General features: G+C 43.5%; 1 protein-coding gene and 1 long non-coding RNA gene across 7 annotated transcripts in view; one reads left to right on the forward strand and one right to left on the reverse strand.

Moving 5' to 3' along the window:
* Positions 1-679: 679 nt before the first annotated feature.
* On the reverse strand, positions 680-1885 carry LOC137445761 (uncharacterized). Its single transcript, XR_010988484.1, has 3 exons — positions 1795-1885; positions 1296-1452; positions 680-947 (listed from the first exon to the last, which is right to left on the reverse strand). It is a non-coding gene; the product is annotated as an uncharacterized lncRNA (long non-coding RNA).
* A 1177-nt stretch (positions 1886-3062) lies between these two features.
* The window catches only part of ZNF516 (zinc finger protein 516), a 112306-nt gene continuing 89828 nt past the window's right edge, over positions 3063-25540 (forward strand). For 3 of the 6 annotated variants that reach the window (XM_068147562.1, XM_068147559.1, XM_068147564.1), the window contains exon 1: positions 3074-3147. The gene's annotated coding sequence lies outside the window, so the exon portion shown is untranslated. Of the gene's footprint in view, positions 3342-11254; positions 11613-25540 lie in introns of those variants that run through there. The other 3 variants (XM_068147561.1, XM_068147560.1, XM_068147563.1) reach the window with 3 other exon arrangements.

Below are 25540 nucleotides of genomic sequence, written 5' to 3' on the forward strand. Positions count from 1 at the left end.
TATCCATGTATGTGACACTTAGACACACACACACATATAAAACGTAATGCAAACTTGGCCTGTTTGCCTGTCTCAAGGTATTTATATATGCTTTCAGCTTTGCTTTCAGAGAGCTGGCCTTTTTTCCCGTGCTTTTCTACCACAGCATTTCTCTGGAACCGTTTCTTATCTGAACTTCCACCAATCATTTCCAAGGCTAAGTTATGCAGACAAGTCATCGCACAGATTTTCATCAAAATGCCATTTTCCTTAACTTGAGAGAGCCTGGTCCCAAATGCTGAACAAATAATTTATTAGACCACAGCAAAAGTAAATAAATGTTTTCCTGCTCCAAGTATTTCATTAGCCAGAATTATTATACATGCGAGTCTATAAATAGCAAAACACGTATTGAACCATTAATATCGCTGACATTCTCATACAAAATACTGTAATTTAAAGAATTTGAGATGGGAGGACATCTCCTGGAAGATTTCTGGCAAAAATATAATGGGTAAACAGTGTCTGCGAACACATTAATCACCCATGGTAATGGCACGTTGCTAACAGTTTGAAAATTAAGGATTTCTGATCCACCTGAAATTTCTAAAGACATTCACCACATTATGGAAATACATTTTGCATATCTTTTAAATCCATACATTCTTACGCCAATCCAGTTTTTCTTTTAAACCTCAGGAGTGTTGGACTCAGCAGCAGAAGAAACGTGAGAAAATCTTCTATTTAAAATTACATGGATAGAGGAACTCTGCTAGTGACTTTCTGTGAAATTAATACGCCACTTGATTGTTTTTAAAGTCTCTGCATCTTCTGAATGTTTAATTGCCTTTTTCATTAAGGTGGAATACCCCTCAGTTACTGAGCGTGGGATGGGTTCGCCAGGCCTTTCACCCCCACAGCCTCAGCATTCTATTTCTTTATGGGAACAAGGAGAGCAAGACTGGGCCCTGTGGAAGCAAATGTGGAAAAAATTAAGCATTTAAAACATTACTCTGTCAAGTAAGAGAGAGAGCACCGTGCAGTGTATTCTCACTTTTTACTGTGTAAGTAAAAGAATCTATACAGACTAAGAGAGAAAAGGAGTAGGTCGTAAAAAGCGCATTTTTAGGTGGAGGAGCAGGAAGTCTCATGCACCTTTCACTGCTTTGACTTGTCAATTTTTGCCATATGGAAATTATTAGCTCAATACTGTAGTTCTAAATACTGCCCAGGAATGTTGATTTATAATGGATTTCTTTCTCTTTGTGTAAAGAAATGCTGAACTACTATGTAAACTGTGATTAGAGAATATATACCCTTGTGTTGAAGGCGTGTGCCTGGGGTGAATTCTTCAGGTTCAGAGAGGTGATGTCTGCTCTGCTCCACTTACAGGTAAATCCAGCATCAGTGAACGTGCAATTCCCACAAAATGCTGCAAGTCTGGAGTAACTGGGAACACAATCTGGCCTGTGACTGAAAAAGTGTGCAGAAAAGATGCTGATGCATAAGGAACAAACCCCAGACATTCCAGATACGTTATTTACTATTGAAGCATTTCAAAACACGATCTTAACATAATGAAGCAGCCTTTGAAGGAGTGGCAAAGAACATTCTTTGAAGCATGTCCTCTCTCTCTATGTTGACCAGCTGCTACACACATCTGATATTTTTTTTTTCCTGTGAATTAGAATTAAATTTGATTGTCCCAAATACATCCCACTCAGGCATTCATGCTGAAAGCAGCAACAATTGTCAATGACCTTTAACACGCCTGCTATTCAAATTAGTGCAGATCATTAATCACACATAGCTTACATTTTATGATTCGTGTATCCTTCATTACCAACTTTCCTTCTCGCTCGTTGCCCCTCACCCCCGCCCCTTTCCTTTATTCCGAGGGTTCTGGTAACAAGCACTGGAAACGGCAGGATTTAAAGCCTTTCCCCCACAACCCATCCCCGCCCCAATTTTGTTTTTCCGTGCCGTAGCAGTTTGCGTCCCAAGTGCCAGACGGAGCTGGAGGGCTTCAGGCGCGGGGCCGGTGCGCCCGGGTTGGGCCGGGCTAACCCCGAGGTGGGGGTCTCGGAGCCCATGTGCCAGGAGTTGGAGGGCGGGGGGAGGGGTTCTGCCGGCCCTGGGGCGGCGGGCCAGGGCGCTCCGGAGCGTCGAGATAACACCGACCCTCCGTCAAAAGTCCTCCGTGTCAATTCTACGTCATCACACGTTAGGAGACAAAGAAAGAGGGGGGAAAAAAAAGCTTCCACACCCTTGATGTCTCGTACCAAGCTTTAGCAGATTAAATTAGGCTTTGCAGTCATAGACTAAACACACTCCCCTCGCCTATGGCACACATATTTGGCGTGATTAAACTGAGCTTCGCAAACACGCAGGAAAACACGAATTGAACTTTTCAGACATGGGGGGTGGGAAGGGGAGAGTTGATTTTTTTTTTCCCCCTCTTTTAAGAAAAAAAAGCCATATGGCAGATTGATTTGTTCGGAGGTCTTTCAACTTCCACAGCGTGGCTGTTGAACAGTATTCCTCTTTGATCTTGATTGAGGACTTTAATGTTGTTGTTTCTGCGCATTTCAATAGATCCATAAATATTTTACTAGTGGAATTCGCCCCCCCCCCAAAAAAAAAACCAACCCACAACAACCAAAACAAAACCAAAAACCAAAAGGGGGAGGGGGGGAAGTTTCTAATAGAAATGCATCTGGGGCAACTGCAGCCGGCACCTTTCGCGGAAGAGGTACGTGGGAACCGGGGCGGTGGAGATAGGCAGAGGCGCAACTCGGCGCCCGGCGGAGGGGCGGTCTGACCGGCTTCTCCCCCCGCTCCCAACATCGCCTCAGAGCGGCGGTACCCCGCGCCCCAACTTCGGTCTGCGGAGACAATAGTCTCCGCACCGTCCAGACCATTGCGGCCGCCGGGGGACGCGCGGCGGCGGCGGCAGCGGGGCGGGCGGCGGCGGCGGGCGGGGCGCGGCGGGCGCGGGCGCGGCGGGGGCGGTGCGCGGGCGCGGGGCGCGGCGGGCGGGGGCCGCTCGGGCCGCCCCCGGCCGCAGCAGTGGAGCAGCTCGGCGGATCATGTGCGGTTCCACCTCTAGGGCGGCGGGTAGATCGGCGCTGCGCTCTTCCACGAACCGTGCCGCCGGCAGCCGAGGAGGTGAGGGGCAACAGAGGGGCGGCCGAGGTGCGGCCGGAGCTAGAGCGGGGCAGGGAGTGGAGGTCCTCGAGCTGCGATCTCGGGTGGAAAAAAACCAACTTTGCGAGCCACCCCCATAGGAGCGAGGACTGTCCCCCCGGTCATCGAAGCGGCTCCAAAATGGTAACTTTGAGCTGTTTGGCGAGGAGGAGGAGGTCGGTTTTACTGCAGTGGTGGTGCCGGGAGGGTCTTGCGGGCTTGGGTAGCCTTTTGGCTTTGTACGCTCCGTCAGGAGCGGGGGGAGATTGGGGGGGGGGAGGGAGTGGGAGGGTGGGAGACGACGACTGACTGCGATATTAATCCACTAAGAAACAAAGAATAAATTGCCGCACTTAAAGTAAAATGCTTCGGCTAATGACGGTGGGTGATGGGTCTCCGAGCCCCGCGTAGCCACTTAAATTAATTAAGTGGGCTTCCACCCCCCTCTCCTGATAGTATCGATTCAGCGTGTGCGTGAAATGCCCGATGTGCGGCTCGGTGTGTGTGTGCGTGTATGTGTCCCCACCTTGTTTTTTAGCCACTCTCGCTCTGTGGCGAGTCGCTAGCGGCGTGATCCCCGTTACAGAAGTACACAGTTTATCAAAGGAAGTTGGGGGTGGGCGGGCAGAGAAAACAATTATTCACATATAGACAGCGAGAAGGGCTCGAAGGACAATGTCTCCTTAGCGATTATTTCCAGGAGAGGAAAATAGCCCTTATGATGCGGGTGGGGTGGGTAGAGAAGCAGGGAGTTTAATGTCTATGTTAAAGAAAATATGTGGGGGGGTCGAGGGGAGGGGGGTTAGGGGGAAGGAGAAAGGGAGAAAAGAAGAATAGAAATAATGCAGTTCCAGACATTTTGTGCTATAAAAGCTTTACTCCTCCTCGTCCTTCCCTCCCCCCGCTACTATCTTCGGTGATAATTAACATAGCGCCTAGTCGCGATCCTAATGCGAATTAAGTACTTGGGCAAGTTGGGGAAAGTTTGGATGGGTGAACTTTGCTGGAAGGGAGGGAACGAGGTGGGGTGCTAAAATGGGCAGTACGTGTGGGGAGGCGTGCGGAGCATGACAGCGGCTGTTGTTTTCTTCCTCAAATCAGCTAACCTCTGCAATTAACTGCTGGAGACAGACCTTGTGTTTTAAGCCGAAAAGTGTCGGTTTGGAGTCAGCACCATTTATTAGAAGCGTTAATAAGCTCCCAGCAGCAGACGGGGACCTTCTGGGGAATGCGCATTGTGTGTGCCCACATTATACATTATCGGGGCATTACATTGCCCCTATAGATAGGAAGGAGCTCGAGCACTTGGACGTGCAAATATCATTTTCCTGGGACTACTTTCTAAACATTAATTCTGATCTTTATTTAATCCAGATGCAGGGTTCCCCTCCCCCCCCCCCCCCCCCCCGCCCCCCTCTTGCTGCCTTATTGTTGGTTTACATTTTCTGAAAAGGCGACTGGTGTAACCTGTGGAATTTGAAATGCAAATAAAAGCCTGTGGGAGTTGAGGCAGAACAAATCAGCATTTATAAAGTGAAAAAGATTTAATGTCTTTGAGACCATTGCGAGATTTTTTTTTTATTTTTTTATTTTTTTTTTTTTAAATTAATAAGAACTGAATCGTGACGTCAAGTCGTTTGGGAAAGATTTTTTAAATTTTTATTATTATATTTTTTTTTTTAATGTCTTGAAACGTGGGTATGTGAACTGCTTACAGGAAAAACAGATTACAAGATTAACATCTGTTAACATGATCGTTTATCTCCAAGCCAAAAATAGGTCAGTCCTTTCTTAAGGAAACACGATTGCTGGGCGCATGATTAAATAATGAAATTAGGCTGATGAGTTCATAAATTAGAGGCTGTGCCGACGTGGGTTAGGATCCGACCTGTGACAAAACCACGAAATTCGGGGTTCGCCGGAGAGCGGTGCGAGGTCAAAGTCCCTTTTGGGGGAGAGAGGTGCAACTCTTCTCTCCTCCTCTTCCATTCCCTCGCTCCCCATCGCCAGGCACTCCTCCGCCGCCCCCCTCCCTCCCTCACCCCCTCTCGCCCCCCCAACTCTGTCTCTCCCCCAGGCTGTTGGTAGCGTCTCCCTGGCCGGGGACCCAACTCTTTTCCCTGCGATCGGAGAAGTTTCCTGGGCGGGGAGGGGCGCGGGGGATGCTGCGGGGATGGAGGGGGGCCGGCAGGCCGGCCGGCGGTGCCGCTGGGCCCCCGCCCGCTCGCTGTCCCCGCCCCGACGGGGCCGTCCTAGTGCACGGGCCCGCCTCCCGCCACCGCCCGGCCCCGCTTCGGGGTGTCGCGGGATGTCAGGGCGCAGCGAGGTGGGACAATGAACCCCCGGGCCAGGGTACTGCCGTCCCTCTGCTCCGGCACTGGCGCATCACCCCCCTCCACCCCGGCCTCGTTATTTGTACCCCTTCGCAGCTTCTCACTTGGTGCTGGGGTTGGATGGGTTGGGCTTTTTTGGGAAGTGGATGCAGAAGTACTCTTACAAAAAAATCTTCTGAGGCCTGGCCGTTGATACACGTATTATATGATTTCGGTTATTTTTTTATTTGTTTGTTTTGGATTTTGTTTGTTGTTTGTTTGTTTTAGGCAAATCCCCTGATTTCTTTTCGGGCCCATGTGCTCCTGGCCACTCTGCTCCGGGCTCGCACCTCGGCAGTGGAGGAGAGGTCCCAGCAGCCTGCCCAGCAAAGGGACGCTGTGCCTTGGCCCCATGCCACGGACTTTATTTCATGCTTGCTGCGCTAAATGAGTTAACAGCCAAAGGGTTTTTCATTAACTCGACTTGGCAACCGTGTATTCGGTTGGCTTCCCCCACATCCCTCCTGCCCACCCCCCCCCCCCAAAAAAAAAAAAATACCACACCTAAAAAAAGAGGATACAAGCATAATTTTAAGCAAAATCTGAATGGCACATGGATTGATTTGAGGGGGGTGTCTGGTTTGCAGCTCTTCTGTCAGATTTCCTTTGTGCCTCCTTCCCCGTGCGTGGTGGGTGGGTTGATAGCTGAGAGTTTCATTTTGCGGGGTGAGTGTGTCTCGTTTTTTGACCGTTGCTTTCCTGTGGCACATTAAGGCCCTGCACGTCCTGGAGGGGACCAAACAGGAGGATGGTGACCCTGAGGGAGGGTGGTGACCTGCAACTGCTTCCCCATTATGTCCCCATTAGGGCTGTGGGGAGTGTGTGGATGGGGCCAAGGGGGATATGTGTGGGTACCTGCTGGGGGAGCAACATGTGCTGTTGGCTGCCGGGCAGATGCATGTAGTGCTAGGTGGGGTCTTCGTTCAGGTGAGCCAGCGTTGTGGGTATGTGCACATGCATGCAGGGCTGGGATGGGGTGTGATGCATCCCTGTGCATGGGCCAGATGTGTGTATGCCCAGGTCCGGCTCAGTGTGAGGGTGCTAAGTATGTGTGTGCACACCAGGATGGGGATCACATGGGGCAGGAGGGCATATGTGCAAGGGTGGGAGATGCTGCATTGCGGCAGGTGCATGTTTATACTCACATGTCTGTTCAGTGCTTCAGCTGTGCCCCACAGACAGGTGCGGGTGGTAGTTTGTGCTGGGGTACAGCAGCACTCCTGCTCCTCCAGTAGTGCTGCAGAGGTGTATTGGAAGAGGTGTTGGGTGTTTCAGAATGAGAGCAGTGCCAGAAAGGGTTAGTGGGATGAGAGCAAAAGTTTTATTGAGGTGGGGAATATCTGGGAAGTTTTGCTTCTCTAGTTTTGTCCACAGTGGCTAGCTATGACAGATCATCTCTCTATGAGCAATGCTGTTATGTTTTCCCTCAGTGTGTCCTTCAACACTCATAGCAAACCTACAGCTGACCATTCTGGCCTTGCATCATTCTGTGCATGCCATCCCATCCTGCCAGGCAGTAGGGGGGGGTGCTTTCCTCTTGGTAAATCTGAAGATGAGTGGGGGCACCAGTGCTGTAATTAGTGTTATGGTGCAGTTATTCCAGGGGACATCTTCAGTTTCACAAGAATATCTGACATATATGTCTTGAATGAGCTCTGTACAATAAAGTGATTTGTGTGGAGCTTTGTGTGGCTGACATGTTATGCTCCTTTACTGGCTCCCAGTGTAAATTTCTTGCCCGGGATTTGTTTTCGGGCCTTCAGTTCCTATAAAACTGAGGTTGAAGTGACATCTAGTTAGTGATAAGTACTATGTGGTCAGTGTGAACAATAGGGCATTATAGGCCCTCTCTAAACTCTTAGTTCAATATGCAAAAGTAATGCTTACAAAAGAAAAAAAGGAGAAAAACCTCAGTGGGAATAACACTGTCTTAAGGAGTGATCCAAAACTTATTTAAAGGGAGACAGTTGTATTTATTAGCATGGCTTCTATCCTAAGATCAGTACAACTTTCTAAATTGTGACTAAATTGTGAAATTTGGGCCCCTCAGTTTAGGAAGGATGTTGACTTGCTGGAACGAGTCCAGAGAAGGGCAACGAAGTTAGTGAGGGGCTTGGAACACAAGCCCTATGAATAGAGGCTGAGGGAGCTGGGGCTGCTTAGCCTGGAGAGGAGGAGACTCAGGGGTGACCTTATTGCTGTACAATTACCTGAAGGGGGGTTGTAAACAGGCAGAGGTTGGTCTCTTCTCCCAGGCAGCCAGCACCAGAACAAGAGGACACAGTCTCAGGCTGCGCCAGGGGAAGTTCAGGCTGGAGGTCAGGAGGAAGTTTTACACAGAGAGAGTGATTGCCCATTGGAATGGACTGCCCGGGGAGATGGTGGAGTCGCCGTCACTGGAGGTGTTCAGGAGGAGACTTGACAGGGTGCTTGGTTACATGGGTTAGTTGATTAGGTGGTGTTGGATGATAGGTTGGACGCGATGATCTTGAAGGTCTCTTCCAACCTGGTCTGGTCTATTCTATTCTATTCTATTCTGGTCTATTCTATTCTATTCTATTCTGTTCTGTTCTGTTCTGTTCTATTCTATTCTATTCTATTCTATTACAACATACATCAAGAGCTACACACAGTCCTGTCTTGAACCTGAGTGACTACTTCTCTGTGCATCACAGAAAACAGTTCAGATCTCTAAGGTGAACGCTACGTATTGTTATTTGCAGGTGACCTCAGTAACAGGATAGCTGGCTGGAATGGAGCAGCAGCAATGACATTCAACTCCTGTAGATTAAAGTTTTCCTGTGACAGTGACTAATGTGTCTTTAAAAAATAGCTTCATCGTATGTTTTTATAGTTGGTCATAGTACTGTGTTGTCACCAAGATTTAGTAATAGCAATTATCAGTACAGAAGTGCTCATTGAAGGAGTGAAAATGATTGTGCCATCGTTCTGAATCTCTGCCTCTTGAACTGCCTGTAAGCGCAGCCATCCTTCATTTTAGCAAAGGAAGATGTTTATGTCTTAACACTTTACAGATCTGCTTTGGAAGCAGGCATGTTGGCTTCAATTGACTGAAAAATGAGTTGCCTTTAAAATGCACCTTACTGTGGATGCCTGTGTAGCTTGAACCAGAAAGGACAGCCTGGAAGAGTGTCTTTGGATCAGTGATATAGTCACCAGTTCTTGGAAACTTTGGGCAGTGTATTTATTTGTGTTTTTTAAAATTGTTAATTTTTATTTATTTATTTAAAAGGTCTTTATGTGCAGGTAGACTTTTATAGAGTTATCTATAGTTATCTGTGACCTTAACTGGTGAATTTTACTCTGAGGCCCTATCTAATGGAGGGCATCTATATTTAGTATCATCCAGAATCTGTCAACTTTGAAAGGCCTCACTTCTGTGAAGACTTAAATTCGTGCCAAGTACTTCCAGGACTCCTCTGGGATCATGTACAGTATGAAAAAAAATGAGCCAATGCATAATCTTCTGTGAGACCAGTGGTGACGTCTGTATGTGTGTACTCAAACTGGAAAGCTGGGTTTGACTATTGCTTTTTACAGTCATCAAAACAGAAGGCTGAAATACAAAGTGATTGCATTTTGCAGGAAGCAACTTGTCCAAGCTTGCAGATTTTACAAGTAAAATGTGCTTGTTTAAGTTTTTGAGGCACAAGTATGAATCTGTAGATACATACTTTTTAAGCCTGAATGTGTGTTAGAATTCTGTGCAGAAAGGGGAAATGGACTACTACTGTTTTTCATAGCTGTGTGATGTTCCTCAATTGGTTAGGAGTGTGCACAACTGTCCTATAAATTGACTTGTTGCTCGTGAGCCCAGTGCTGTCCCCTAATAAGCATGTTTGCCACTCCCCTTGACTACTGGCAGCTGCATGAGCATATCTCTGGGTGGAATTACAGTTTTTGTGTGTGAGTCTGAAATCCTTAACAATATTGGCACTTACTCAGCTAAAACCTACCAGTGATTTTCCTTTTCGTTCTTTCTCTTGTTTGTTTGTTTCTTTTCTGTAGCCGTAAATGTAATCCAGATAATTGATCACTGCGTGGCAAAAAAAAAAAACCAAAACAAAACCCAACCAGGAAACAGAAAAATTCACATTTATTTGATTAGCGATCTGGTATATAAATATTTGAACCTTGAAGCAACATTGCTTTTTTGAATCAGACATCTTACATGCTGCAAATGTTTATACACTTCAGTGCTAGGATAAAGCTGTTCTGACACAGTCATTGAAGGCAAAATGCTGTTTTTCAGTTACCCATTGGAACTCCATAGTAACTCTCTGGGCTTCATCAGTGCAATACTAGGGAGTTAGAAAGACTTAACAAATACTAGTATTTCCTGATTGTCACTTCTGTGTTGAAAGTAAATGAGACTTCCTTTCCTTTTCCAGTAGGAGTGATTCTAGTAAATATTATGTTAGTGAGCCTGCATTAAAACATGCTAGTGAATTATGGTCCAGGTAGTTCGTGTGGCCATGGCTTTCATTAGGATGATGACTTCATTGCGAATGTTTACTTTCATTACCTAACTGTTAGTCAGCAAATGTTTGGTCTCTTGATCTGCTGAACCTGCTTTGCTATTTGAAGCCAGCGAGCTCTGGTTTTTTTGATGTGATGATTACTCAATGTCAATTATTCATTTTGTGATGTTGTTTATAGCTTGGTTATCTATAGAGGCCCATCAGCGTTGTTACACACTTCACGTTAGCAGTTTCTCCTTGCATTCCTGAAACTGTATTACAGCAACAGCACTTATGCAAACAGACTCAGAGCATTAAGCATATGTTCTCAGTTTAAATTAGTGTGCCAATGGACAATGCTTGCATCTCTTAAGTTGCTGCCAAACTATTTATTGCCTAATAAGCTCTAGCAGGTATTTTGTAGCAGTAGCGCTGGGCTGCTGTAAGATAATTCATTTGTTTACTGCTCCTTAATTGTGAGCTAATGTTGGAGATAGTGCCTGTTGGAGGGACATTGGGACAGCGACTGTTTGCGCAGTGACAAAGTCATGGGTTAATGAAGATGCTGGTTTAAAGTGTTTCATGTCATGGAAGAACAGAGGGTTTTCACTGTGGATTCAAAACCACTTGCATTCTGATGAGTACTTAAAATCCATTTTTGCTCACCTTTCATTACAGGGATTGCTTATGGAAAGGATTTTAATTTGTGTCAGCAGGATATTATGTTGCGTAACTCTTGCTAGACGAAATCCATGTTTCGTTACGGGCCATTACAGAAGCCAAAGGCCAAGAGTTGCTGTTGTAGAGTCGTCCTAAACCCACGGTAACTTCAGCAGGCAGAGTGACTCTGAATTTACAGGGCTGTGTGTGGGGATGAATTTAGCACACAGCACTTAGCTCCTAATTAAAGCTTATAGTATTACATCCATAATCAGGGCACTCTCAGAATCTCTAAGAAATTACTTTTTGTCTACTCTCTTTTCTTTCTTGCCATCTTGCTGTGTGGCATTGGGAGCTTGCTTCTCCATGTTGGGGCCATCATGTTTATGTCCCAAAGGAAATGTTTTCTAGCAGTGCTCCAAATTGCAAAGTATAATAATTTTGTGGCTCCCCAAATCTTCTAAGGCCAGTTTCTAAAACGATCTAGCTTTTAATCTTCTTTTCAAAGTAAACCAGAAACTACAGAATATATGTAATTACAATTTGCAGCTATTTTTAGACTGCTGAGATGTTTCATTTATAGTAAAATGATAAAAACAAATACTCAGCACAGAGACAAGACAGTTTTCAAACTGACAGCATCTGTGCCAGCTACCTTGTGTGTATTTCATTCATGTTTGCTTTGGTCCTTTTTTTTTCTTTTTGTTGTTAATTTGTTTGTTTGTTTTTCTCTTTTTGGTTGTGAGTGTACTGAAACTGTGTTGTTTCAGTACATGGCTGGGGGGGGTGCAGAGGAAATGAGAGCTCTGTCTATCGGGCAGGTCCTGTTGGGAGTGTTTGCTGCAAATCGGATCATATGTCAGTTTTAACGCATTGCACTCACACACACAGAGGCATGCTTTGCTTTTACAGCAGGTAAAATAAAGGAAGAATGGTGAGTTGTCTTGTCACTATTTTTACACTCTGTAGAAATATTCATGGTGGCTTATTATGGGGATAAAGCTGACTTAATTGTAATTTTACCTTGTCTTTTTTAGAAAGAAAAGATGGTGAGCAGTGTAGTGGCATTAGTTCTCAGTAAAGAGAGAGACCCGTGCAGATTGAGGTGTTTTAGTCACAGTTGTAGCCTTGTCTTAAAATAATTGTGTTTATTTACTTAAAAATAGATTTGGGGAAGAAATTAGCCATATTCTTTGTTTTTAAAAGGATAATATGTGTGTAGTCACCATATGGTAGCATTTAACCCATATTGTATGAGCTGACAACAAGTCACATTTATGCTCTCATTTATTTTAGTGATTCAGAATGTTCTTTTTCTGAAATCCAGTACAATAAATGATACATTGAGCATTGTGCAATGTAACTGTGTCTTGAGCCGGTTTGCCTCATTGTTATAATGATACCAGGTTCGTGAGTAAGCAGTTTTTCTTTCCTGTCTGAAATAATTTCCTTAAGAAACAGTTGGTCTCTGAATGTTGAAATGATTTGCGGGAAGAGTTATGAACAATAGCCAGTGACACGGTGTGTTGTAAAGGATTGCGGGGCGAGGTGTTACGGTCTCTGCTGGCTGAAACTAGATCTGCTCCTTTGATGGTTGAGGATGTGCTTGGAAAGACTTTCTCCCACCCCCCGCCCCCTGCTTTTCCAGTCTTTGCACAGAGGTTGCTTAGTTGTCTATTTTAATGGATGCAGTCTGTCTTCCCTTGCAGTAGACTGTGAGGCACCTGTATTGGTGAGCTGGTACTAGTACTGGCAGCCACAAGTATGATAAAACCATGAATCAGGCAGCTTATGGATTGGCTTAAGCTATGCAATTAGGAAAATAAAGGTTTTTTTAATTTTCCCTTTGGATGTGGAGCCTCTGCGAGTTGTCTTTTTTTAGGCTCTCTTTCCCCTGTGTCATCCTGGCTGTGCATGTAACCTCAAGGCTTCAGGGGAGAGGGCTTTACTTGGAAATCTCAAGGTGCGTAGTAAACAGGAGTTAACCCCATACAGTGTGTCATGTGAGAACTTCCAAAAGTCCCTGGCACTCCTCAGTGAGATACCAGTTGCTCACCATCTGTCTCCTAAGGTTGTTTCTTTTAACCTCGGAATACAAAAATATTTCAGTGAGGTTATTCACGTGTTTGCATGGAGTGTCTATAAGGATACTGAAAAACTACTAAGCCTCTAGTTTCAATGTGGTGTTTGAACACTAATATATAGCAATTAGGAATGGCTAACGTTGCAATTTATAGAAGCTGAAAGGAGCTTTTAAACACCACCCTTCCAACACTAAATGCAGCTTTTCTTCCTGTGTGTAGCTCCTCACATGAAACCAAGAGTCTGTCTTCCAGATTGTTGTGCTAGGGTATTGATACATCCTTGGGTAAACTACTAGTCTCCTGTTTTATTATGTAAGACTCTTTGATACAAGCTGTGTATAACCTGCGTACCTTGAGCTGATTAACACAGTACCTTTTTTGGTACTGTTTTCAATGACCATGTGAATGCTTATTTTAAGATCGTTTTTAGAGAAGTGTTCTCCTCACTACTAAGAAAAGCTGTATGATGAAATCTAGAAATACTTAATTTAATTAGATTTACTCTGTCTTTTTTTTTTTCCTTTCCCTGAGATAAATTTTACCTCTGTAATGAATGCTGTGATCTTCAATGCATAATTTATATTGACATTAATAATGATACTTGGAGAATGTTTTAATGCCAGTTTGAGAAAATGTGACAATTTATGTCGATAACCCTGATCCCATTAAATTGGAACAGATTTAATAGTAGAGAGCCATGGCTATTGATGGTATGATGAAATAACCCACTTCTCATTGAGGCAAGCATACTGGAGAGTTCATCTTATCATGAACGGTACATACCAGGTGTCAAGTGACATGCCAGACACACAGCTTTGCTTCTGAATGACTCTTTCCAATTAGAAAGTAATGGCTTTAACTGGATCAGCTGAGTAATTGGAGTCTCTCAGTTCTCCAGTGCCAGGAGGTGTATATTTGCAAATGTTACTTATTTATCTGCTTTTCAATGAGTTGCAAAATTGTTGGTAACCTTCGGTAAATTTCTGGGTGGTGGAAGGAGAATACTAGTAGGAAATGGTGAGATTAGCAGTTTAGCAGTCAGGATTAAAAATAGTTGCAGCAAATTACCCTGTTGATACTGAAGCCAGGATCTGTTAATGGGGTTACAAGCAGATTGGTTTATCAGTCATTTATTTTCTAGGTTGATTAGGGATTATAGGTTTCCATGTACTTGTATCACAAAAGTAAGCAGTACAGGGGGCAAGATTTGCTAATATTTCACTTCAAAGTTTCATGCACTTAAAAAGAGGGTGTCTGGAGCTCAGAGTATCTTCTAGACTGTGGGCAGCCTTTTCCCTTAGATTTTGATGCTTCCAAGTGGATTTTTAAGGAGCCTGGCTATTGTGAAGGGGTGGATTGACTTGTTAAAAGTCTGAGAAATGGAGCAAAAGTAGTAAGGTAAACTGAATAAGAGACTTTAATTGCCTGTTGCTGAATTGTCTGCTGTTAGATCTCCTGTTTTGTAGCAGAACCTAGGGCATTTTTTAGTCATGGCACTACATATATGATGTACAGTGTGTGCAGTAGACTGAACGTTTGTGTCCTGTTGTAACCTGCAAACAAACTGTCTTCATATGTACCCCTACATAACAGTCTTTTAACTGCCACTTGTACATTGCAGGTCACACATTTGACTCTGAGCTAGGCAGAGAATTGCAAAGCAGTGTGTCCCTGAGTCTTCATAAAAAGATGAGAGCTGCAATGGAACTCCTTAGATATTACTCTTGTCTTCCATTATCTAGCTCAGGGGATGCTGTGGCTTTCACATCCTTTTTTACCTTGTCCTGGTGTGCACCTTGAGGTAACCTAGTGACATTTATTGGTTTTTCTGTACTTGCCAAGTAAAATGCAATGAAATGACAGCTGAAGAAGACTTCTGCAACTTTATAGCTAGACTTGGAACACTGGAGTAGATTGGTGGAGAGACTCATAACTGACAGAAAAGGGAGAGAGCAAGAAATTTAAGAAAGGAGATGTAGATCTGGTTTGAAAGAGGAATAGAAGATCTTAGCTTTATTACCCAGAGGAATCTACTGGGGACTGGCCATTTTGGAATGCTGAGGAAAGGAAGAGAAGTGGCATCCTTGATATGTCAGACATAAGGCTGATTCCTTATCCATCTAAAGCCCAGGTCCTGATGTCCCTTTGCAAAAAGCCTGTCCCATGCCTCCTGCAGGCTCTGGGACTGGTGCACAGAGGTCAAGGCTTGCAAGCACCACCACACTTGTGAGGAAGACAGATGGTTATCCTCTTAACATGACTCTTCTGTGCATGAGTTTTGTTCTTTCAGAGGATGGGAGAGAAAGCATAATGGACATGGCAAAGGATGAGCAGCCTGGGGCAGAGACAGGATCAAGCCATTTGTCTGGTTTGAGGCCATTCATTTTCAAGCTTCTGTGCAGACCAGTGCAGGTTACTTGCAGGGACCATTCAGTGGTCCTGCTGTCTCTGTAGGGTTGGGAATACTGCCCTTGGAATCAGTGCTTCTCTTGTACTGTAAACCACACCCCATCACACAGGACAGTCTCTGTCCTCTGTTGTCACCATGGAAGAGGACACCTTCTCTTAAACTAAACTAAACTCTCTTCTACATTTTAGAAAAAGTTCAAGGTGATCAGAAGTGCAAGATTGAAAGCTAGGAAGATTTTAGACAAGATACAGATTTTCTTTCTTCTTACAAACCCAGTTTATTCTGCTTTGGAGAAGAGAACAGCATTTGAAGGGCTGAACACCCAGTTTCTCGTTCTAATATGTAGACAAAGTTTTCAATTTGAATTTTCTTATTCCTCTTATAAAAAGAAAATACCTGTTTAGGCACAGGGGCATGTGAGTGTGGAAAAAAACCATGAAATATAATTTTATGGAGGAGCAATAAAAATGCTCTTCACACAGGATGCACTTCCATGCTGTTAGGGTCTAATAGATTTCTAACCAGTGTAGCTCAAGAGTTTTCTCATGGAGTCTTATAGCAGATCCATGAAGTTTATTGAAGACCAAGTACACAGAATTACTCTTTGTGTAATTCTACCCACAAGGTTACACCTTGCATTTGGGAGAGTGGAGCTGTGCCGAGATGAGTTGATTGACTTGTAAAGGTCTCTCAGCTGTTCCACTGCTAGAACCAGCATTGGTCTCCACAGAGGCAGTGAAGAGCTGGTGCAAGCAGTAGCTGTGGTAAAAGCTGTGGAGAAGGAGAATGCAGGGTGTGAGGAGCTGAACACAACTTTAAATGAGAGTGTCATGAACCCATACAGAAATAAGGGGAGAGAAAATGAGTGTTTGAAGGAGTTGTGGATGTCCTGCAAGACTGTTGGAAGGTGGAGAACCAGTTTCCCTTGTACCTCGGAGCACTCTATTTCAGTAGGTGGGTGCCTTTACTCTTTGTTTCAAAAATCACATGGCAGGAATCTGCAGTTGTCTGTATTAAGGTAATAAAAAGATTGTTGCCCTTTGATGATGCTTTTTTTTTCATGAGTGGGGAGGCTGATGTGGCAACTGGAGCTCCCCAAGTCATCGTGTTCCTGTTCAGCATCACTGGATATTGATGTCTGGGATGGATTAACGTGGTCTGAGATCTTGTATGTTTTATTTCTTGTGACACCAACCTGCTGAGTGGTCTGTGGCCTCATGCAGCAGCACGAGAAGGAGAAAGGGAGGGTGCAGAGCTGTGTAGGAGCAGACTATGAACATGCCTGATGTTTGGTACTTAGCAGGTGTGATCCTGCTCCATCATCAATGTCTTGAGAACCATTACAATGTAAATAATCATGGTTATGGAGGGGAGATGTTGAGCAGAAGAGGAGAAGGTTGGCCAAGGGTGTGCATTTGTATGTGTATGAAGTAAGTGAAGTTTTGTTTTGTGTACTTACTTTAGGGGACTTAGACTTAGTTCACACTGAACAGCTCACTGTTCCTCACAGACCCTGTTCCTGCCTCTTGTCCCCCAGACCTGCTTTGCTTGGCAGTCCCTATTTCCCAGCTCTTGCATACTTCTGAACTTGAGCTGTTACTGATATTCAAAACCTGAAGGTGGTGGAGACTTGGGATGAGTGGGTGGATGTGGCATGTTGAGCATGAGAGTTTTTGGAGGAGGAATATGAAGTGGAGCAGGTTTGCATTCAGGATGAAAATGGGAGCAATCCAAATGTTGCAAGGGGCCCGTGAGAAGGACGGGGCTATGCTGAGAAACCAGGCTGTTGGCACAGGAGGACTGGGAGGATGGCAGGCAGGATGCTGACAGCCTTCTAAGGCTTATTAGTTTTTAGCACTGACAGCAAACTTCCTTAAAAAAAGAAACAAAGAATTTGCTATGAATTAACAGAATCTGTTAGTACTAGCTAGGTTTGTGAAAGATGTGTGTCAGCAAAACCAGCCATTGAAAAAAAAAGCACTTGGGAAGTCTGCGAATACTCATGAATCTGTCCTGAAAGCACATTTTCAGGACATGACTTTTACTTCTAGGACTTTAACTCTGATGACTGTGCTGGGTATGGTGTTTCTGGTCTTTAAAAAAGAAACAATAATGTCATGTTTTAAACATTGTAAAGGAGATAAAATGAAGACATGCAGCAGTTCATCTTGCCAAGCTTTTGTAGTTTTGATCAGTTTGTTTTGCTAACAGTGATCACAGTATCACCAAGGTTGGTAGAGACCTCAAAGATCGAGTCCAACCTGTCACCACAGACCTCATGACTAGACCATGGCACCAAGTGCCACGTCTGATCCCCTCTTGAACACCTCCAGGGATGGTGACTCCACCACCTCCCTGGGCAGCACATTCCAATGACGAATGACTCTCTCAGTGAAGAACTTTCTCCTCACCTTGAGTCTAAACTTCCCCTGGTGCAGCTTGAGACTGTGTCCTCTTGCTCTGGTGCTGGTTGCTAGAGAGAAGAGACCGACCCCTTCCTGGCTACAACCACCTTTCAGGTAGTTGTAGAGAGCAATCCTCTAAATCAAACTATAACATGATGATCAGGAAGAGGTGTGTGGCAACACGTTAGGCATCTGTTTTTATCTGACATAATGTCAGCGGTTTAAGCTTACAGAAGATTATGATGTATCAGGACAGTATAATTATAACTGTTGTCATATGGTGGCACCCAGTAGCAATGATGATCTCTTGCAGTTGTTCTGGGATGTGTACAAACACAGAGTAAGAATCAGTCCCGGGACTTGATGGTATCTTCTCTGTGTACATGTGGTTGTATAGATCCATTAATGGGCCATTAAAATTGTTCAAAGCATATCTGCTGTCAAATTAAATGCTAATAAATGTCTGTTAATTATCCCAGCCCTCTTCACAATAAGAAGTTACTAGAATTTAATTTATTGTGCATTTTACTAGAGTAGGGGGCAAGGCAACCTCAGTGTTTGATCCTCAGCTGGTGTTTGAATGTGTATCCACAATATGAAGCACAAATTTGGCAACTAGTACTGCATGCTGCCTGTGTTTTGATGCTGTGTAAGTGCTCTTAGCTCTCTTCCAAACTTGGCTGGTTTCTGTGTGGGTACTGATCCTGCCATAGGCTTACAGGGGAACAAGCATCATGGAACTCAGGTTCCATGTCACTCGGTGGGTGCCTAGGAATGTGGTCAATGTCACAGTACCTAGGTCATTGCTGAAATTGAAGTGCCAACTACCTGGAAGAATGAGGGTGGTTCATCTTTATGTTAGGCCTCTTAGTGCTCCTACAAGGGGTAGAGTGGAAAGATGACAGTGAAAAGTTGCACAAGAGATGAGAGCAACCATGGAGGAAACTGTTTGGCGTGCCATGGAGCGGAGGTATATTCATATGAGCACAGTGCTCACCTGTGGAATAAATTATTGTTTATGCAATTTTCCTTCACTGCAAAGATACTCTGGTTTTTCAAGTAGGAGCAGCAGCTTTCTGATTTTGGCAATCCAGCTTGATAGTGAGTACTACGTGTCATAGTAAATACTCACACATATAACGCTCACTTTTATGTATTTTCTGAACAGTCCACCTGGGAGTAAAGTAGTGCTGTATCCCACAGATATGTAAATGGATTTGTACTTTCTTACCGATGCTGGTCAGAAAATGATGCAAATTCCAATTGATAGCTTTAGGACCTTTTATCAACTTGACTCAGAGAACTAAGCCTTGCTCAGTTACTCTGCATTTCATTGGCATTTCTCCACTGACTTCAGTCATGCTACCTTACACTCACATCAGCATACGTGAGGCTAGAGGTTAGCAGTTGGTGTGCTAAATATGCACTGTGGCATGGAAAGTGTGGCAGGATAGCATGGGACTTAGCCAGCAGAAGAAGAGATGCTAATAGCTTATATGTTGTGCCCCTGTGTACTTTACTTCAGCCCTGTACTCCCTGAATGATGCTCACTCCTAATACAGGCAGGTACAGCCTATGCTGAGATTATTCATACCTCAAGGTCATAGCATAAGGTTGTTTATCTCCCTTTTCTGACTGCTTTTCTCAGTAACCAATACTGCCTTGTAGGTTGGTGATGATTTCATGGCTTTTATGTAGTCATGTCTGCTCCTGTGCATGTGCACACACACATATCAAAAGAAAAAATCCAAAGCCATTACTGAATAATCTATATTGACATCAGTAACACTTCTTACTCATCTGAGGAGTCTTGCTGACTTCACAGGCACTTTCTCGTGAGTAAGAGTTTGCCGTTGTTAGCAATGGTTACCCAGCCTGGCCCACAGGGTGGTGTTATGACTCAGTCATCCTAAGCTTGGAATTGCCTGGGCACACACGAAAGTGTTAGCATTACCAGGGCAGGGCTTGAAAAATGTGAAATTGTTGGTTTCAATTTAGTTCCTGATACTCGCAATCTGTTTAACACTGGGCGGACAGAGTACCTACATCTTGGTAGTTCAAGTGCCTCCTTGACTGCATGTGATGATGTAGAATGCTTTGTGTTTAGGACAGCATGCTGTGATGTACTTCTGTCCACTTGCCTCCTCTTGATCCTGACGGGCTGGATTCTTCTCGGCTCTTTGCCATCAAAACCCACTCATGTGAAGATTTTAGGGGTGCAAGGCTGGTTAAATTTGTCCTCTGTGTATACTGGACATAATGTGCACACTCTGAATATTTTTATATAAAGTACAGATTAATTAAGAGAAAGTAGTGCATGACTTTGTAGATGATGGAAAGATGAAGGCAATATTATCATGATGATGACCTTAGAAACAAAGATGGTTTCCCATCATTCCTCAGAAGAAGGGACAGAAGATTCCTAGCTAAGTATTGTTAAAAGATGTACTTCCTCGATAGAACAGCAGTAGAGGTATGATACAATTCATGTCAAAGGTAAGAATGCAGCTTAATGCAGTGACTTAAGCATCCTGTACTCATTCAGTATTTCTGCTTCTCTTATCTTGGTAAAGAACAGAAGATTCTCTTTTCCCCTCCCATTTCCTTCCTTTCCTTTCCTTTCCTTCTTTCCTTCCTTGTACTTCCAATTTTGTAGAAGGAGGCTGCAGTCCTCTATAGTTTTGAGGTCATACATTAGTAAGCATCATATTATTAACCCTTGCAAGTCTTTTTTTGTGTGTGTGTGTATAATGTAAGCATAGTGTATGCCTATACATGTGGAAACAAATGTCACAGATTTACTTTAAAGCTGTAAAGATGGATATGTGGTGTTGGCAAGAACCAGAATGTACCCTAAGGCATCTTTACGTTGCCAGTCGGGATTTGAGCTTTTATACAAGTAAATTTTATTGTCTAGGTTAAAAGCCAAATTCATTGAACCAAATTAATCTCTGGTTCATTTCCAGTGTTGGCAGAGTTTAACCAGGGGAAAATGTAGCTGTTTGGTTAAACATTAAATGATGTTATTGATTTGATATTTTTAAACTAATATTAGAGTGAGCTCAAAATGAAATTGTTTTTGAAGTTTTTGCTTGGGGTTGCCATGCTGCCAGTGATAAAATGGTTCTTACTGTATTTATTTAATCAACATACTTGCCATGAGTAAAAAAGCTTGTAATTTAACACTTGTCCTGATCCATGTAGGCATATGCTACTGGCCACCTTCTGAACTGACTGCAGAGATTTGCTCATATGGGTCAGTCTCTACATCTGGGGATTTAGTTTCAGAGGCAATTAACTATTCACTGTTGCCTAATTTTAGAGCTCAAATAATTGCTTTGCTTATTCAAGAGAGGAAACACCGCTTCTCTTTGAAATGTGCCTTACTAGGTGCAAAAGCAGGTGATTTACATTAAATGGTAGGAGAAACTTTGTCTACCGCATGAAACGGCTAGATTTATGTATCAGCATAATCCATCTGTTAGTTTATAGCTTCAGAGTCCTCCTGGAAGTATCACAAATCCGCAGTGCCCCCGAGTGCTAGATTTAGAACTTGACGCTCAAGATAGGGTTTTCAGCTCCATAAAGTGCCTAGATCCTTACAGCTCCCCACTGGCTCAGGTGCTCGATACTCTTCCCAAGGCAGATGTAATTTATACTCAATCAGAGGGGTCTCAGGCAACCCAAACAATAACATTGAAGTTATCTAAGGGATGCTGGCATCTTCAAGGTTACTTAAAAGTTGGGTATATAACACAATATCAGTGTGTAGGCTAACCCTCTGCTGCTGTGGGTTGGGGGCTCGGGTCCCAGCTGATGCTTCCATTTGGATACTTACTGGATGGCAGAGTTTGCTGCAGGTTCAGAGTTGGGAACTGAAGGAGCGGGTGGGAGTGTTTGTTCCTAAAAGCAATGATGAGAAGGTAAATAGAAGGTTTAAGAAAGTTAAAATGATGACTTGGGTAAATGAAACAATTGAATAGAGGCACTGCTGACATAACACAGGTGACATATTCCTGCTCTGTTGCTTCATGTGCCCTGTCGTGACAGCAGGAGCAGTTGATCAGGGAAGCATCTCACCACTCCCCTCTCTGTGTTTTCATGCTGCAGCCCCTGTACAGATGTCTTCTGGTGAAAAATTTCTCTCTGATGTCTCTTTGGGAAGCATGTTTTGACACTGCCTACTTGCATGTGCATTTAGAGAGTCAATGCAGGTGTCACTGCAAGAAAGGCTCTTTGCTGATGTATGGTTGAAATGCTCCAAGGTAAAGAAGTCAGTGAGAAAAAGTAACCGACTTGCCCTCCTGAAAACAGCCCACGTGTTAGGAAATGGTGTATCAACATTGGGTTTGCCTGGAGAGATTTGTTTAAGAAAGTTCTAAGTGAAGGACATCGTGTTAGCAAGTTCAAAAGTTTTAGGCTGATCCAAAATGGTGTTTAAGCTTTTTTCAAGCAAGTAGTGTTGAAACTCCATGGTCATCTTCAGAGAGCAGAAAATACACCCTTTCACCCAGATAAAAGTAGTGGTATGTGATTTATGTTCTTTGTTTCAGCACAGTGTGCATCTCTCTTGGGTGTGAGACGAGATGACTGTTGGTGGAAAAATGACTGTAGCAAAGGTCCTGGGCTGGATTGGTTCCTCAGCCTGTTGTGTTCCTTCTTTCAGGAAAGGATTGCTATGAAATAGCCTAGTCAGTATTTAGAGAGGTGTGGTTTTTGTTTTGTTTATTCTTTTTAATGCACGCACATTGTTTCTTTTGTGGTTGTGACACTGATACCTGTGAAGGCTGCGTCTGCTGAAAGACATCATTAACATGCTAGGTGTCCTATGCAACTTTGCAAAGGGGAGGAGGAAGGGATTTGGTTGGGATGTAGCTATTGCCAAGTATGTGAAAATGTGGTAAGGCCAAGTCAGTACAATTACCAGGGTGCAGTCAGATTCAGTCCTGTGCTTGGTTATTCTTGCTGTGGTTCCTGACAAGTGAGGCATCCTGTAGTGTAGCAGGTGTCTGCATGTTTGAGCTAGGTCATACAGTACCTGATCTTACTAATTTAATAATCTGGAGAGGGTTTACAGTATAACGAAAAGAGTTTGCATACTTCTTCAGATTAACAATATCTGTCTCTTAAAGCAGAGGATTAAGATGTAATTATTCTGTATTTATATGACAATCACTTGTAGTGGTGTGTGCTAGCTTGTATAAACTTTCCTTTAGGATTGTTTCTTGTTCCTTTTAAAAAGCTATTAGGTGGATGAGAAGCTGGTTTTATTTTACTTTTAAAACAAAATATGAAGATAAAGTCAAGCTGTTTTGGTGGTTTGTTTTTTTGGCCCCTCTGTGAACAGGATATAGCCATTGCACTGGTAAAGACTAAAATGAAAGCATAGTTAGCTTTATGCTGACCCAGCAACATGGAAGTTGTGCCTGCTGCTGGAGTGCATCACGCTTTGTGGGTTAATTGTCCATCCTTTCAAGCCCAACAGACTGGGCTTCTTGAGCCACCTAATTCCATAGAAAATATGTCCTGTCCCTCATGGTGTGCTGTCTTCAGTTGTTGCAGAGGTGGTGCAGTGGAGGGCAGAGCCCCTGCAGAAGCAGAGGTGGAGATCCTGTAGCTGTGAGGACGCAGAAGAGGGCAGGGGTATGGCATAGAGGTGGTAGCTCAACTTTGCTGGAAGTGTTGAGACATTTTTACTTGAGTTAGGGGTGCTTTGAACTCCTCCAATGTAAAGACTGCCTCCTTGCCCTGTGTCTTTACTTTCAGGTGGGTGGGTTTTTCTACGTACACTTTACCAGAAGAGAAGGTTTAGCTGCAGTGCTTACAAGAAGATGATGTTTCCTGTGGCAAACAGAAATTACATACAATAACCCATGTTTGATTTCTCAATTCTAAGTCTGTTCCTTAGGAAGAGAAGGTTTGGTACACTTCTTTTTGTTCCACTTTTGAAATTTTAAAGGCAAAGATTAAAGTGGTACTATTCAAGACCATGTGAAATATTTAACTAATCATCTTGGCCAGCAGAGGAGAGCTGAGGGAATTTGGATTTGGAAGAGGAGAACAAAGTTAGTTGTCCAGTTAAAAACTGTGATGCTGTGAAGTTAGGGATCCTTTAGCAGGCAGGCATCAAAGCGCAGGCATGAATTCCATTTCAGCTGTTGATTGATATGATCATTGCCCTTGATACAGCATCTGACTAATTGTGAGGAAATACCTGAGTATCTGCTATTGCTGACAATGTTTTGTGATGAACTTGTTTTCTCCTACTGGGGCCTGAAAGTGCACAGCTGCCTGTGCTTTTCCTCCATCCATGTCAGACTTCACCTTAGTGCTACTGTCCATTCTTGATTAAAACTGTTACTGCCTCTTCTTGATGAATGGAAGTACATCTCTGGACATTGAACAGTAGCGTCACAGTCATCAGTTAGAAGCACAGGCTTCCTACCTCAGGCTTGTAAAAATTGCTACCTCAGCATGCTTTACCAGTTCCCCTTCTGTTTCTGTTTGTTCATCAGTGCTTGAAGTTGCTAAATAAAATTTCAGTTATTCGTATAAATTATGAGTGAAGCAGCAACAGCTTCATGTTTCTTACTGTTCTGGTTATGCCTGCTAGGAAGCCTTTAAGGAAATATATGGAACTGTCGAAGATGTAAAAGCAAGAGAGTCTTGTTCTTGAAGAGAAGAGACTTGGATAGCTGATGAAATCACAGCCCTTGGGTGCTGTGGAGAAGTAAATTGAAGTCATTATGACATTATGGCAGAGAGTGCCTGATCTGCCAAACTGTCAGCGTTTGATGGACGTGGTATCTACTGACATGATGTTTCATGAGTGCCAGCCAGTTTCTCTTACTGTCAGCGCAGTGTTGATACTGCCAAGTGCCTGTTATTCCCTCAAACTACTGCACATGTAAAAGGAAAAAAGAAAAAAAAAAATCTGCTGATCAATACTATAAGCAGGCGATTTATATTTGGTGATTATTAACAGGTATTGATCACTCTCTTGGTTATGGGCGTGCTACATTAGGAAACCAGTGATTGAGAGGGTTGAAGTATTGGTAACAAATAATTTCTGAATTGAAACATAAACATTTGCAACACTTAATGACTCGCAAGTTACAAATAGTTTCCTGGTTTCCTGACAGCTTTCCAGTATCAGTTTCATTTGGGAGCTGACTCACTAACCCCCTAAAATTGAGGAAAACAAAAATCAGTGGGGAAGTATCCAGGAGTGGCATTTGAAAAAATGCTCTTTTTATTTGTTTGTTTAACATGGCACAAAGTGAGCATCCCAAGGAAGTGGTTTTACCACCCTGATACGTCTGTATGCCTCTAAAAGAGTCTGGAAGCAAATTCTGAAAGTGGGGATGCAGCAGAAACAAAAGAAAAAGTTGAGAGCCCAAACACTGACATTATGCAAGATAGCAGATGAGAAAGGATTCAATAATGGTTACAAGCATTCATACAAGGGGAAGAAAATCCCCAGATTCCTGCTTAATAGTATCGATTCTACATTTGAAAAATGAACCGCAGCTTATTGCATCCTAGTTCTACGGAGTGCTATCCACTGAGGTACAACAGGGAGGTTTTTGCTGTGTGCTTAGACAACAAAGTAATACAGGAAGGATTAAAGGACTTCTCAGGTAAAGTTATCCTCTATTTAATGCTTGATGAGAAAGCACTGGCATCTTGTTGGCGGAGTGTATTTGGTAAGGTTAAGGATATTTCTGCTACTGTATGAGTGATTGTTAAAAACAAGATCAAAGCTCATTTTCTGTTGGCATGCTCTCACACAATTCTTTGAAAAGGGAGTGTGCTTTTTATTTTACTGTGTCATAATTTTTAGGGCTTTGGTGTACTGTGGTTGGGGTTTGGTTTTTTTTTTGTTTGGTTTTGGTTGTCTTTAAATGTGTGATAGTTTGTCATCTCTAGAACAATGCACAAATTAGTTACACAGGAAAAAGCT

Source organism: Melanerpes formicivorus, unplaced genomic scaffold (genome assembly GCF_026170545.1).
Source record: "Melanerpes formicivorus ecotype bairdi unplaced genomic scaffold, bMelFor1.0.p_v2 SCAF_15, whole genome shotgun sequence".
NCBI lineage: Eukaryota > Metazoa > Chordata > Aves > Piciformes > Picidae > Melanerpes > Melanerpes formicivorus.